Below are 14236 nucleotides of genomic sequence, written 5' to 3'. Positions count from 1 at the left end.
CCACATCCTTACAGTGCATACAATTATATACAGGGATTACAGCAAGTAAAAAGCATGGATCTCTGAAGTACCTGTGAAGAGATAAGAAGCTGTGTGCTTTTGTTTCCTCTCCATTGCATTTGCATTTAAGTCTAGGGTTCCAGGCCGCCTCCATTCCGATGCTCTATGAAAAGGACGCCTGATGGCCCCTTTACTTCTGCCTTTATCTTTAGCACAGATGAAAGTGAAACATGTGCCTGCACATTGCTGCTGGGAATGGAAAGCAGGCAACGTGGATTAGCTGCTGAACGTGGCCCGGTGTCTGAAATTTCCACGGGGACAATTTCAACATATTTCTGTGGCGCCCAACTTCTTGGCAGGGGGGACGGCGTCCACCCTGTGAAAATAGTGGGTGGATGCTGTGTACCCGCGTGTACCCCCGACTTGTGCCCTGTGTGTATGCATGTAAACTGAGAAGGCCGCAGATGCTGGGCGGAAACTACTGTTCAGCATTATGAATTCTCAGCACACTGGTTTTGGGAAACATGAAACTTTTAGAAAGGACGTTGCCGCATTAGTCCTGAGCTAGAATGGCAAACTTGGAGCTAGCTTTGGAAGGATCGTAAGGAATAACTGGGGTAGGACGGGAGTAGGTATGGGGGTGCTTTTGTTTCTGTACCATAAGTCAATGACTGTCCAAATAAATGAAGGGGTCTGCCAGCTGTGTCCTCTCTGCAGCATATATCCCTGCATTTTATTTGTTTTCATTTCTGTGTGGCCTGGACACATTTTGCGAGTTAGGTTTTGAAGTTGGTGTAGGAATAAGAGGATCTAGGTGTCCAGTGGTCAAAGGCTGGCTAAGGCATGAATCAACATAATTGTTTTTCTGCTTGCTCGCCCAGTGACACTACTAGGCGACTGAATTGAGAATGTTGCTGGGGCCTCACATCCTGTTTGGGCTGGGTCCCAAGTGGGACAGAGATGCCCAGGATTCCACACTGTCACTCTGATTTTCTGCAGTTTTAAAATCTCCTTAGAATTTCTTGTTTCTTACATAGCTGTAATTTCTGATAGTTATATGTTTCCCTTGTCTTCATTGCTTAATTTTGCTTGCGAGAAAGTGTCACTCATAGTCTTTGAATTGTCACTCATATTGACATTGAAATTGTGAAAATGTCACACTTAGCAATCTGAAACCTTGGCAGCTATGTGCAGCGAGGAACTCCCGCCTGACCTCCCAAACTGAACAGCCTACACCCACATCAGAATCAGTGTGTCAAAAAAACTTTATTCAATTAGTCCAAGGTCTTCTATAGCTTATTTATTTGCAAATGGCGAAGCCTCTCCCTAAAATGTCATCAAGTATTATCTCATGAAAAAACAGGTATATAGAATTAAAAAAGCAGAGGTAAAACAAGACTGGGTGCTTTAAATACCAGGACCAAAAAGTGCACAAAGCAAGAAGTTTGATAGCCTCTATAATGCACCTTCCAACAAGCATTGAAAATGCAACCGGTTTCACATTTGTTTGTGAAACCTAGGCCTTATAGCATTGAAGTCTCCGCTAATGCATGCACTGTAGGTTTGATTCCAGAGTTGAAAATGCAGTAATGTGTAAATGGTATTCATTATGCAGTAACAAGGAGATTCTGAAATCTTCCAAAGGGTTGAATGTCTCTAAAAATAAATAATAAAACTAAAATGTTGAACGTTTAGCTGAAGCAATCAACAAATCATTCTAAAAGGATCATGATCCAGTCTTTTTAATTAGAAGACTGTGGTGCTAGTCAAGTAATTCAACAGTAATTTCCTAAAACCACCAGTAGCAATGCATCTTGTGAAGTAATCATGGTCTCAGTTTCAAGTCATCCTCTAATCATCAGGAACAGTCACACCTTGTGAAGTCATCGGATAATCATTTTCAAATCATCCTTAAATCATCAGGGTTAATCACATCTTGTGAAGTCATCAGATACTCATTTCCAAGTCATGTTCAAATGATCGGGCTCAAGTTTCTATACTCTGCTGATGACTTTAAGAGCTTGATGGCGTCTGATGACATGAAAATGACTTCTAGAGAAGTTGAATAATTATCCAATGACTCTGGGATGGCTTCTAAAGTAATCTTGTTTGACCTGGGAGGATGGGGGCTAGCGCAGCACTATAGGCAATCCCAACTTCGTCGCCAGTGTTCAATTGTGCACCATTAAATCCAAAAGCGTGGGGAGATCAGAACTAAAGCCAGGAGATATACTAATAACAAACACACAAACGCTAGGTTTGCTCTTGTGGTCACCGAACCCCGAAGCTCGGGTTCCGGTTCCATTTATTCAATATACTCAATACAGCCACTCCCACTTCTGACCGTTGCCACCTAGGAGAAGCGTAGTGGCCAAACATAACAAATAACAAAGAGCATCTCTGCTAGTTAATGTGCATCTCTCCGCTGGGATTCATCAAAGGCCTATGCCCAATGGTGCAGAGGTGCCCAGTGTCTTCTCCTAAGTCCATTGTGGGTATGCTTTGGGGTGCTAGGGAGTATCTGCGTCGGGTTGTGTACAGTCTCTTTTTTGCTACTTTACAGCCCCCTTGTCCCCCCTCAGAGACTCCGCACCAATCCACTGCCTCGAGCGGGCCCAGGTCCCCAGGTTGCCACTCCCCCAGAAGGAAACTGTCAGATGAATGAGGAATCAGGAAGGACAAGTAAGGAAAGGAGTGTTCATCTTCAGGTCTCCTCGCAGTAGCTTATCAGCCGGCATCATGTGAGCAGGTAATCTAAGTGCGTAAAAAAAGGTCGATATTTTGCAGAAATCCTTCGGGAAGGTAGCCGCGGCCCAGAAAGCAACCACCAACAAGTGGGGCCATGTGCCAGTTGCATGACCAAACAGGTCAACGCCATCTCCTCCTCCTGCTACAACACCCTCCGCATGCTCCCCTGGATCTACAAGTGGATCCCGACCGAAACAAGAAGAACGGTGACACAGGCCCTCGTCAGCAGCAGGCTGGACTATGGTAATGCACTCTGCGCCGGAATCCCAGCCAAACACCTACGACGACTACAGCGCATCCAAAATGCCTCCGCCCGACTGATCATCAATGTCCCCCGCCGCAGCAACATCACATCACCCCCCACCTGGGAAACCTACACTGGCTCCCCGTCGACAAGAGGATCACCTTCAAACTCCTCACCCACGCACACAAAGCACTCCACAACGCCAGACCAGCCTACCTGAACAGCAGACTCAGCTTCCATACCCCTCGCCGCCAGCTCCGCTCCACCAGCCTCGCCCTCGCCGCCGTCCGCCGCATCCAACAAACAACCTCAGGTGGCATATCCTTCTCCTACCTCGCCGCCAAGGCCTGGAACACCCTTCCTACCCACCTACGGCAGACCCAAGACCTACTCGCCTTCAGAAGACTCCTCAAGACCTGGCTCTTCGAACAGTAGCGAAGCTTCCACCCCCCCACCCCCCCTCAGCACCTTGAGACCCTCACAAGTAAATAGCACGCTCTACAAATAGATTGATTGATTGATTGAAGGAGTCATCAGTGATTCTAGGCAGAGCCAGGGTAATTGCCCCCCCCCACCTCAGAAGAGGAGTGCCTTACTTGGAATCGTCAGGGGTGCCAGGGAGTGTGGGGGGGGAGCACCCAGTCTCGCTCCTGGTGTGAGCTCAGCAGCCACACACTGTTCCACTATTAGGGCCACACTCACCAATATGGCCGGAGTGCTCCACTGTCTTGCACCTCCCATAAAGGATCGTCAGCTCCACCAAAGCATCTCAGTTCACCAGACCCCTAGGGTCCACATCCAGTGCTGTTCTCTGGGATCCTCGCTAATTTGACACTAACAGCAGGGCCCCCACCCTACTCCAACAGGCCGTCCTGTCGCAAAGGCCATGCGGCATAGAGAGACGCTACTGTCTGCTCCCAGGCGCAGCCCCAAACAATCCATAGGGCAAGGAGATGAGCCACAGCAAACTTATGGGGTAGGATGGGGAATTTTATTACAGAATGATTTTGCGGATTGGAGCAGAGCAATGCAATTACACGTTTGCTATCTTTGGCTGTTAAACCACACCCCAGGTCTATCTAAACCTATATCGTTAATAAAATGTCAAGTTTGTTTTTAGATTAGTGCATTTTGTCTGTATGTATGTGATAAGAAGTGTACATGGTTTATGGACTGCTACTGCATCATGATGTAATGTTCAGGCTGTCCAGATGGATATGGGACTACCATTTCATATCTTTGGAGGATTAGCGCCTTTTCATTCCACACCTATTCAATTGAACTGTGGTGTCCTGCAGTAGAAATACCTATTCTGGAAGTTCTAATCCACCATCTGCATTAGCTAGGGATCAGTTTTTCAATTTTTATTGATGGATCATATTTAGTCAGACCAATCTTGCTCAATGTCGAATGACCAAGTGCCTAACTTAACACACCACTGGAGGTCTTCCAACCCCCTGAAGATAAATCCTACCAAAGCCTAGGTGCGTGTAATGCCAGAAGCATCACTCAAATGTATGCAACCTCATCCATCCCTAACTAAGGACATATACAATCCATCTCATCACCAATCTGTCACTTTAAGCATTAGTGACAAAAGTGTCCCGTATGTGCTTTGCCACCTCAATACATTAAGGAAACCTGTATATTACATTGACACAGCTGGCACATAACAGTAGTCAATGTCTTTAATTAAATCTAGGTTGGATTATATTAGGGTCATTGGCAATTATTCAAGTCACCCCTGCAAATCTCGAAATCTACTTCAACTTCAGAAAAATGGTGTGGTCACTCTTTTATTCGGCATCTGGAAACATTGCAGAAGATCAGCAATCCTAGGAAGCCTGCACTGGTCTTGATCTAGAGTTGCCCTGAGGGCCTTTATGATTGTACACACGTTCTTACATCTTCACTGTCTTAACGTAATAGCCCCCAAATATGAACCTTTTCAGCCAAGTGAAACCTTATGCACCACTGATCAGTTCTTACCAACTGTGCTCGAATGATGGTTGTAAATGGGGACAGATACTTCTCCATTGCGGAACTCTCACCCAGTTTCTGTTCACTTCAAACCTATTTTAATTCAATTCAGAAAAGCCAGCAATACCTTGCTTTTTACCTAATATCTTCTACTTCTCTCTGTTTGGGCTGGTTCTTTTAACTGCTTTAGCTGCACTAAGCTTAGCATAACTGCTACCTACAAACACACATAGCACAATATGACATTTGTTTTTATTTCCAAACAATTGAGAAATTAAAGTGAAAAATGTAAGTTAAAACTGAAGACCATGTAAGCGAATTCTGTCAAGAAAGTGGCAAACTGCTAGTCCGGATATTTACTCTTCAATATGTTCTATCAACCCGATACAATGATACAATTTCAGCCCTTCCTAGTAAAAGCATTTGGATCGTCTTTCCGCATATCATGAATGATTAATTACTTCTTCAACACAAACAAATAAGACTTTTGCTGAATGGACACGACAGTGCAATTTGAAACAAATTGTTGGGATGTTGAACAATAATGACTTGAGATCTGAGGACATCAAAACCTGTTTTTAGATAGGAAAGTAACTAGAACAAAATGAAATGTTCTTTGACCTTCATAAGTCAAAGCCTAGACCCCCTTTATCTCGAACTAACCATGCTTGATCATGATTGAGAGGTCGAAGGCAGGAGGGTCCTAACGGGTGCCGTATACCCAGTGCCCAAGGGAGGGGTATCTTCTGAGGCTCACACCTTGATCCAGGACTTTCCCCTCTAACCCTCGTCACACTGGACCATGGCTTTTAGTCCTTGATTACAAGAATTAATTCTCAGCTTATAAAGGTTCCCTAGGGTTCCCAATCCAGTACAGAAGCCAAAGTTCACTCCTTATCTGTAATCATATCATAGGCTGACTGACCATTGTTTTAAATTAAAGATTTTGGTGCTGTGACTGCGTCCCCCCTCCGACCCCACTTCATGGAACTCTGCTCTCATGGTTTTTGGGTCCTGACCTGAGTGCATCTTGCTATTTTGAGATGGTTTCCATCGATGCCCACGTCCCGGGTCCACCATTTTGTGGATTCTTGTCCTTTCCTTTGCTCCATTGGATTCCATCTGGCCGACCTACGGTCATATCCCTTTTGATGGACTGCCTTATCTCTTTCTCCCCCTCAGGTCCCCCTGTCTCCTCTCACCAATCTCAGCCTTCGACTCTTCTCCCACCTCCCCCGCTCTCTACCCCTTTTGATTTTTTTTTTATTTCCCCGTTAACTCTGTAAATATGTGACATATACTTGTCCAGCCTAATTGCTAGTAAAATGTAATCCTGCGCAAATCTACTATTTGTATATATATATCAGATAAACCCTTTATTATCAACAAAAGATTAACCTGCAAGACAGAATACGTTGTCTATGTCTTGCAATGCCCTTGTGGATTGCAATATGTTGGGAGCACACGCCCACCTGCACACAAGCGCATCTTACAACATTTAAGGGCAATCTCCGGGAAGGATCAGGCCTACCCAGTGGCCAGACACTTTGAAACCATGCATGGAAGTGATCCCAGTAGCTTACAGTACTTCCTGGTCGACACAGTGCTGCCTCTGAAGAGAGGGGGTAACCGGGATGCTAAACTGCGCCTCCTGGAAACCAGATTCATTCTTGAATTCAACACTAAGAGCCCGGGGGGTCTTAACAATAGCGAGGACCTTTACACTTGCCTCTAGATGAACAATACATTTCCCCAAGAACTATTCTGGATGTAAATAGTAAATCCCCCCTATACTGATTCTCTACGTGCTTTTATCTGACTCTGCTACCTGCAGTTAACTGTAGCATGTTTTTAATCACTAGTATAAATACTAAATTCACTTTATAAACACTTCTTTGCTCTGCAGTAACTAAAAGAGGATATTCTAAAAAGTGCATGTCTTTATTTTGATCATTTTGTGCAATTGCTTTATATATGCCCACTAAGGGCACAATATTTTTCTATAAGTGAAGGCGGGTGCAATCATTAATGATAAATGAGGGTTCCTAAGACTATATGTGTTATATATACTGAATGAACTTTGTGTATATATATGAAGTATAATCATCAAGTTTATTAATTATGGTTTAACATTTTTTAACCATGTGTATATATATGAAGTACGACTTATTTATAGTTTAATCAAGATATATATTTTTGTAACCATGTATATATGTATATAGAATGAGATCTATTTATATATTTATATAAGACGTTATAATAACAGTGATTATACTCGACCATTGCAGCTTTGCACATTGGAACCCTTTGGGCACTATGCCCTTTATCCAGACTGAAATGAATGAAGTATGTCTTCACTTTTTATGATTTTTGAAAAAAATGCAATTTGCACAGGTGTAATTAATCATGTACTTGCACTTTAAAACCCTCGTTTGTGTTCATGACACTTTATGTGAGCAAGCCTCTCTCGAGGTGAAACGCGTCATGGCGGTGTTGCAGGCTTTAATTTTTGGCACGGAATAAATCACTCTAAGAAACTGCACTTACCTTGTGGTCTCGCTTCCTTCGTTGTTCTGCAGAAGGCAGAGTATACTGCGACCTTTGGATATATATATATGTATATAACTCTACCAACTAGTATATGTAGTAGACCCTTGTACTCACTACCATTCTTATGTGATTCTTAGAGTTTATCCATTTGTATCTCTTCCATAGTGTGACTTTACAACTTGTACATTTGCAATTTTTTCTGTTTGCATCTTTTATATAACTCATGTAATCCTAAATCCTTATGAATCGCAACTGGTTCTTTTGTAAAGCGCTCTGACACCTTCGAGTAATGTTTGCGCTATATAAAATTGCATTAAATAAATAAATAAATTCAGGGCAGGTTCATTCCCAGTTTTTACGTGCCTCCTATTTTTAGTACCTTTAAAGGTATAGATGACTTCAAGTCGTGAAAGACCTTCATTCAAGTTATCATGTTAAAAATAGGGGAGGGTGGAACTCATGGAGTTTCACTTTGTGTAATTCAGCAGAGTTAGAGAAAATCTTTACAAGGTTCTGGGAAGTTCCACCAACTGGCGGAAAATAGGCAGTAAGCATTGTAATTTAGATTCAGTATCACAAGAAGTGCTGAAAAATCAGTGCGAAGTGCACCATGTGGTGCACAAGAGTGCGCAGCCATTTGAGTTGATTTTGATGCCACTCTAGTGGATAACCAGCTCGAGCAGCAGTAAATCTACTCGAGAAGCAATGCACACAGCTTCCTGTGTTAGAAAATCACGCATAGGGACACCAAGCCTTGCTCTTGCTTGCATCTGATACACTGTGCTACAATAGCCTAAGACAGTTGAGGTGTTTGGGTACAGTTATTAATGTATCTGGGAACAATCTTCTGTTATTACAGTAAGGCCTGCAAATCTTCATTTAGAAACAAGAAAAAACAGTAGTAGTCAGCCCATGGTGTATTATGAAATTGATACACGATCGAAGACAGTTTGTGTTAGTATAGGCTCAATTTATGATGCATTTAAAGAGCGACAAAGAAAAACAACTCTGCATACCTCTGTTTAAGAAACCATCTGCAGCCCCAGCCACACTTTACAAATACAGAGCTATATTCGTCCTACCATACCCTGAAATGGTCTTAGAGAACTAATCAATATCTCAGGAACCATTAGCTCCTTGACACCATACAGTCAGGCCCAAATACAGTATACAAAGGGAACTCTTTGCCACCACAGATGATGTCTAAATGATCCTTTTCACAGAAGAAACAGCAGCACTCATTCTCCTGAACCTGTCTTCAGCATTTGGCACAGTCTGACACCCCACCATCACAAGGCACCTGCATGGGATTGGCATCCAAGGACCCACTCTCTGTGGGATCTTCTCCTTCAATGATAAAATTCAAGCTGTCAGCCTTGCACCTTACTCCTTGGAAGTCCACAAATGCATCTGTGGAGTGACACAAGGCTCATGAATGACTCCTCTGGACAACATTAGCCGTTCACATGAAAACTACCTCTTCTTCTATGCCAATGGCAGGCAACTTATACTCTCACCCTCAGAAAAGACCCCTAACACTGGAAACAAGTTCACCGCCTGCGTGGCTGAAGTCACTAAATGGTCTAAATCCAACTGTCTCAAACTCAACAACTGCAAGACAGAAGTAGTGCTCTTTGGCAAGAATATCTTACTACGGAACTGCAACTGGTTGCCACACAAACTAGAAGTGTAAGAAATTGGGTTACTGCTTGAGAGGGGATGAAACCCTTCTCCAGCAGCAGCCACAATTATCCTGAGGGTGAAGTCACAAGCAATCCTTTGCACAGAGCAGTCAGTATTAACTGAGAGGAAATGCATAAAGCATTTGTGCAAAATTTCAAACACTAACAGTAAAAACACACCACAAAGAATCCCTCAACTTTTTTAGAAAGTCATGTACTCTTTAATTTTAAAAAAGGACCATGAGGTTCCGTGACGATTTGAACCCGTGTTTTCAACATTGTCGTAAATACATAATTTCGGTATCAGTGAACCGCAAATGATCCATTTAGCATATCCTGGTGTTTTCGCTATGCTACGAGCAAGAGTACTCCTGTTACAAACACATTTCTGATCTACCCATGGCATCCATCTTAGATTATGGCAGCCATTTTGTGTTTCTTGCCCTCACATAGACAATAGACACGCAATGACCTCTGATTACTTCATTTCGATTAAGGACACGTAGGCTTGGCCGGCGATTCACCTCTCTAGTGACACGTGCATCTTAGAACAGAACACGTCATGGCTGCATGACTCGACAGAAACTGCCTCCTCTGCCCGAGGCCAGTCCTGCTATACTGGTTCTCGTGTTCGTTGGCCTGATCATGATTAGGCGGCCGAAGCTGGTAGCCTTGCCCATTTACGACCCACAAACATCTCTTATCCTGCTTTTCTATCTTCTGCACCTGGCTCTGCTCCTTTCCTTCTGGGCCTTTATTAGGGGGAGGTAACGAAATTTACGATGAGGCGGTCCGGGTCTTGAATGAAAAGTTGACATGGGATTATGATGGAATAGTGGGAACGAACCCCTCATTCGTAATGTTTTGACATCAGATACTAGTCGGAATCATACTCGATATTCATCAGACCATCTAGATGTTGCTGTAACATAGCTCTGTCCAATCGAGCTCCCTTGGTAACAGGCGGCTGTCTTATACACGTTGTGGCACAGAGGCCACATAAGGCAGGACCACACTGCACACAAAGGCAACACGTGAACAGGAATGCCACAACAACTCCGATAATCATCAGAATCTTCCAACCCCAAGTCGACATCAGGCCCCAAAACCACCCAAGTAGCGTCCAATCCCCTACGTCCACGTGTATGGACTCAGAGATCTTATGCAACTTTGAGATGGCTTGATAGACAGTCGGAGCGTTATCTGGAATGAAAATACAGCAACTCGAATGGATCACCTTACATACCCCACCTCTATCTGCTAAGATCACGTCTAAAACCATACGGTTTTGTAACGTCATAAGTCTATCCGCCTGAAGTTCTGTGGTGATATTACCAAGGGCACTGGCAGTAATATTAGCTGTCGATTCTACCACTCGAGTCAATTGTCTCAGGTTCCTACTATTAACCATAGGCCCCCAAAACGGGAGGAAACCCTTGAAAAAGTCTCCTGCCTCTTGACCGGCAGTATCCTCTTCGCTAATTACGCCTCTCACAACTCTAGTCTTGTGATAGTCCCCGTCTACAGTGAACGTCGGAGGCAACAGATTTGCGATAAAACATGAGCCCGCAAAGTCGGAGGGCAACCATGCATACGCACGATCATGGCAGACAAAGTATGTACCCTTGGCAGCCAGAAACACAGGGGATGAGACCATTGGCAGAATGTAATTCTCGGTGCAAGCACTCTCTCCGAGTCGAGCTTTCGATCTTCGGCCACGACCCATTAAACAAAAATTACCAATGTGGGGAACGACCCATATCGGAGGTGAGCTTTTAAGCTGTTTTTCACTCGTGAGCGCACTATATTCGACCCTACTCAGGACCCTATAGGCTTGTACCTCTTCCTCCGGAATGAGCGACGGCTCATAGATATCTCTATCCAAGTCTTCTATCGCTATAGACAAAGGCTTGTGATACGAGCCAGGGCCAAAGTAGGGAGAACGTGGCTCTCGACTGGGGTAAGAATCTAGTGCGCTTCGAAACATTGTTTGAAATGCTCGAGCGGAACCCTGGGAACTATACGGTAAAACCAGATATGGAATTCCCCTATCCGTGGTATGTGCCATCAACCCACACACCCAACAATTAGTAGTGTTAACCACTAACTGGTGCTGGTGAAGGAGCTGGATAAAGGAATTATTGCGGAATTCTACACGTCTAGCCTGCTCGTGTTCGGGTAAGATATGAAAAGAATGAGGGGATGCAGTGGAGGTAAGTTTAGGGTCAGAAGTAGGAGTAGGTATGGCAGAAGGTAAGAAGTACGACATCATATAGTACACCCCACCCGCCAATAATGCAGAAACAGTCAAAAGCAATATGAATATCTGAAACATAAAACATTTGGTACGACTAAGTTGTTGTAGCTTGAATCTTTGTGCCTGAGCTTCTTCCAAGTCCATCAGCTTTGAAACCGCCATCCCCTACGACCGTCCGCAACGTTTCTTGACGCACTTCGTTCTGTGTAGAGGTCAATCCCTAGGAGTTCCCAGGAACCGACGGTCTTTAACCTAGCGTCAAGACCTACTAACCAGAAGGAAGTACACGTGCGGCCCTACGGCCTTTATTTACAATGTATATGCAAATGTCTCTCAGCTGTGGAAGCAAAAATACATATGAAACGAACCTTCAATATATACAAGAATAATTACAATGATACGGGTGGTCAGACTGATCGTGGAAAACGGGATAATGCAATTGCCAAGGGACAGAACGAAATCTTTTATTTGTCCTTAGTGCTGGATCGCAAAAAGTATCGAGTTTTCCCAGGACGCGTCTGTTCGTCAAACAAAGGATCCGTTGAAGAAACAGAGTTCTGTTGATCAGCCGAATGTTCTGGTCTTGAGTCTCTTGGTGACAAATGTTCAACGGTGTCTTTCTGCTGCACTGGGGATTCTCCGACAGGTTGTGCGTCGCTAAAAGGTACAAACGCCGGCAATCCTTCGGATTCAGCGGAAGCAATGCCCCTCCTCACCCACGAGTCTGCCGGTAACGGTATAGGAACTTTCTTCGTATGGGTGGCATGCACCCAATTTTTCCGGCCCTCTAAACGAACGGCAGTTCTCGTGGCAAGGAGGACCTGATAGGGTCCAGTGAACCTGGGCTCCAAATTCTTCTTACAAGCAAAATTTCTGGTTACCACCCAGTCTCCGGGCTGGAGCTGGTGGCCTGGACCCTCCGTCTGCGTCGGCAATGCTTCGTAAACCTGTTGGTGAATTAACCTCAGTTTAGCAGTCAGATCATGAAGATAGTCAATCAACATTGGGTACTCAAGATCACGGAACACACCCGGTCTAGGGACCCCCCACACATTCGCAGGGCGACCGAACACTATTTCATAGGGACTAAGCCCTACTCGGGAGTGTACGGTTGCCCTTGTTGACAGTAAAGCTAAGGGTAAAGCGTCAGGCCACGAAAGACCAGTCGTAGCCTGAATCTTCGCTAGCTTTAGTTTAAGGGTGCCGTTATACCCTTCAACCAAACCAGCTGACTGGGGATGATTGGCGCTGTGGAATTTTTGATTAATTCCAAGGCCTTTGCACACACTCTTCATCACACTCCCCACAAACTCACTTCCGTTATCAGACCATACAACCCGAGGCATTCCGTACCGAGGAAAGTATTCCTTCAGTAGGATTTTTGCAGTTGACAAAGCAGTGTTGTCTTTGAGAGGATAGGCTTCAATCCATCGGGAGAACGCGCAAACCACAACTAAAACGTATTTCAGGTTATTGCATCTCTCCATATGGATGAAGTCTAATTGAATCACCTCAAAGGGACACGAAGGGGGAGCAAAACTACCAGGAGGAGTTGGGGTTCCCTTACCAGGATTGTACAACATACATACCATACAATTCTTAACCAAACGTTCAGCACATTTCGTGATACCATCATTCTTCCACACAAGGAGACAGCAACTTACAAATACCTTTCACGCTAATATGTGCTAACCCATGTGCCATTGTCACAACAGCCAGCACATACGCATCTGGCAACATCCATCTCTTATGTTCCGACAAGTCTACCCAACAACCATTCGCATCCAATTTTCCCGTACTTTCTTTCCACTTCGTCTTTTCAGTCTCGGTGGCCTCATTCTGAATTTCTTTCACACTCTCGATAGTGTCCTCACACATACTAGACTCTGTAGGCCACCTAACCGAACTCGTCACATACATTCGAGTGCTAAGGTTCCGGGCAGTCTCCTTAGCAGTCTCATCTGCAAACGCATTACCACGTCCAAAATCATCCGTCACCTTACGATGTGCACTACATTTAACAATCGCTACCTGCTTAGGCAACGTAAGTGCATCCAAAAGATCATTCACAAGCTGACCATGCTGAATCTTTGTACCATGCGATGTCATAAAACCTCTCTCTCTCCACAACCGTCCAAAACTATAGGCGACGCCAAATGCATATTGGCTGTCGGTAAACACATTCACACGTTTCCCTTTCGCTAACACACACGCTCTAGTAAGAGCAATCAGTTCCGCAGCCTGGGCAGAATTCTGATTCAATCTTGCAGCTTCAACAACAGTATTCAACGTCACGACAGCATACGCAGTAGTGACATCGCCGTTCGGCAATTTAAAACAGGAACCATCCACATACAACGTTCCATCTGGATCTTCTAAAGGGGTGTTTTTAAGGTCCACTCGACCTTTTGTTTCCTCTTCGGTCCTCAAATAACAGTCATGTTCTACTATTTCATCTGACTCCGTGCTAATTGGTAACAAAGTTGCTGGGTTCAGAACATTGCAACGTTTTATCTGAATATGACTTGCCAGCAACGTCAACTCGTACCCAGACAACCTCGCACTCGTCAAGTGCTGAGTTTTCGTACGATTTAAAAGAGTATCACCGTAAGCATATTATCCATGACCAATCCTGCTGATTGTCGGATGGACACCGCAGCTGCCGCTGTTGCTCTCAAACAACTCGGCAATGCTCTAGCTACCGGGTCCAAGGTCGAGGAAAAATATGCACATGGATGTTGCTTACCACCAAAAGGTTGCGTTAAGACAATCAAA

General features: G+C 44.4%; 1 protein-coding gene across 1 annotated transcript in view; it reads left to right on the top strand.

Moving 5' to 3' along the window:
* Positions 1-14236, top strand: part of LOC147725107 (uncharacterized) — a 352179-nt gene that overhangs the window by 244935 nt on the left and 93008 nt on the right. The gene's annotated exons all lie outside the window — the stretch shown is intronic.

This window comes from Lissotriton vulgaris, chromosome 4_1, assembly GCF_964263255.1.
Source record: "Lissotriton vulgaris chromosome 4_1, aLisVul1.2, whole genome shotgun sequence".
NCBI lineage: Eukaryota > Metazoa > Chordata > Amphibia > Caudata > Salamandridae > Lissotriton > Lissotriton vulgaris.
The sequence above is the reverse complement of the archived record's forward strand: the minus strand, read 5'-3'. Positions and strand labels throughout refer to the sequence as shown.